A 2,112-nucleotide genomic window follows, 5' to 3' on the forward strand; every position below is an offset into this window, starting at 1 on the left:
AATGAAACAAAAATTCCGAAATCTTTGGAGCTATCCACTCCGTACACGAATTAATCCATCAAAACAGTCACGATATAACTCATGCTCGCCTTTTGCCACCCCTTGCGTCCATCTTTTAAAGTTCTGAAATTGATCGCGTATCGTATTTAAAAACATCGACGATTGAAACCTCGGAAACTCGATTTCACTTTGTTCTCTATACATTTTTAATACACCTGCATCCTCGCGTTCTACTGTGGACGAAAATTGCATAAACGTTAAATTATAAGACACTGTTGCCACTGAAAAAGAAAATAGGTTCGCAAGAAAGCAACGTTTCTGAAATCGATTGTTACTGGCGATAAGATGTAGTAATTTTAGGTTTTATTTTTTTTTTCGATAACAATTATATTTTCAGATTAATTAAATATTTTTATTAAATAGTAGTAGATAGTTTGGTGGTATGTGACGTGTATCTGTGAACCTCACTTCAACTGGGGGTATAGCTCAGTGGTAGAGCATTCGACTGCAGATCGAGAGGTCCCCGGTTCAAACCCGGGTGCCCCCTTGATTCTTTTTTTTCTGCGTTAGTCAATACAAATTACCTTTTCTTCGATACTACACAGTATACAATTATTTCTTGATTATTTTATACGTCCACGAATTGATTTGTACTTAAGTTAAATTAAAAGTGGCAGATTAAATCTTTAAAACATTAAAATTTATTGAGACTTTAAGAATGATTTGCTTGAAATCCGACTTAATCTCAGATTTCTATCTCCGTCTGATACGCTAAGCCTCTTTTAAACTTCTCATGTTTGACACTTTCTGATTTAACACACTTCCACGTACTTAATTTTTCGATTTAGCGAACTTCACTCTGCGAAAATAAATCGAAACTGTGAAATCCTACAATTTTTACTATTAAATCAATCGTTCGTGAATGTCTACAATTAAAAAATTTTAATTTCGATCGTTTTTGTAGTAAATTTTTTACAACTAGCGTAATTATTATTATTTAGTAATACATTTTAACGAGCAATGCCATTTTTTACAAACTTATACAGCTAAAGCGAAGTACTAAAATAATACAAAACTATAGTAGTAGAAAAATTGCTGAAAATGTCTGAAACGCTGGGGAAATAAATTCTTCGAAAACGCGTATTGAAATTCTAAAAGAATCGACGCGCTTTGCTTCAGAAACGCACACGCCGGAAGAATAAACTAATAAATATAATCTGACTCGAAACGATATTAAAGTTTTCGAAGAATATTTCTTATCGCGAATAGCGCCGTGCAATTCAGGTAGTTTGTAAACAAGAACAGCGCGTAGTAAGGAAAGTTGTAACCCCGTTGGTACTGGGTGTACCATAAGGACGGGTAGGGTCATTGATCAATTCGTAGGACTCGAAACCGCACTAGATGAATGTTTGGAGCGAGAACCACCTGCTCCGACAGTAAACGTTAAATCCGTAAGCTCTGCGAAGTATTCGACGAAAATCCGTGAAATGCCCGCAGTGCTTCGGATGATCAGGCCAATTGGCCGATCGCCAAATGAAATGTATATCCGACATAAGTCTCCCCATTTGACCCGTTTGTCGAATTTATGTTCGTGCACCCTCCGATATATCGCCGTACGTATTCGTCACTACTATCGATACTGTGCTCTTTGAAATACGGATCGAAGAAAGTCGAGCAGAATTTCAGCGAATTTTATTGCCTGTACGGGTTCAAGTTGTTCTGGGAAGGAACGACGATACCAATGGATTTTACAGCTGACTGAGAAACATGTTTTTTTTCTAGACATGGCTGCTTTGCATTGGGATTTCCGTTTAACTATTTCAATGGATGGTTTCGAAAATAGCTAGTTCAGTCATGTCACAACTCTTTTAGAACGGGAACACTGTATTTTCGAATAGTGGTGGTCAGTAGTGACCTGCAGCGGACATCTGTGCTCATCAGTTGCCTGCTGCAGGCAGTAGTGGCTAGTGGTGGTCAGTAGTGGTCTGCAGCGGTTCACTAATGACCATAAGTAGGCTACCGTAAGGATCCTTCAGCAGTGGCTTCACTTTAAAAGTCGAAGATTAAAGCCTTCTTACAATTTGATAGATCTTTTTAATATCGTGTTCCACT

At 37.6% G+C, this 2,112-nt stretch overlaps 1 non-coding gene across 1 annotated transcript; it reads left to right on the forward strand.

Annotated features, from left to right (window-relative positions):
- Positions 1-475: 475 nt before the first annotated feature.
- Trnac-gca (transfer RNA cysteine (anticodon GCA)) lies at positions 476-547 on the forward strand. Its single transcript has one exon. It is a non-coding gene; the product is annotated as a tRNA-Cys (tRNA).
- Positions 548-2,112: the final 1,565 nt, after the last annotated feature.

The sequence above is a fragment of the Colletes latitarsis genome, chromosome 11 (genome assembly GCF_051014445.1).
Source record: "Colletes latitarsis isolate SP2378_abdomen chromosome 11, iyColLati1, whole genome shotgun sequence".
NCBI classification, from domain to species: Eukaryota; Metazoa; Arthropoda; class Insecta; order Hymenoptera; family Colletidae; genus Colletes; species Colletes latitarsis.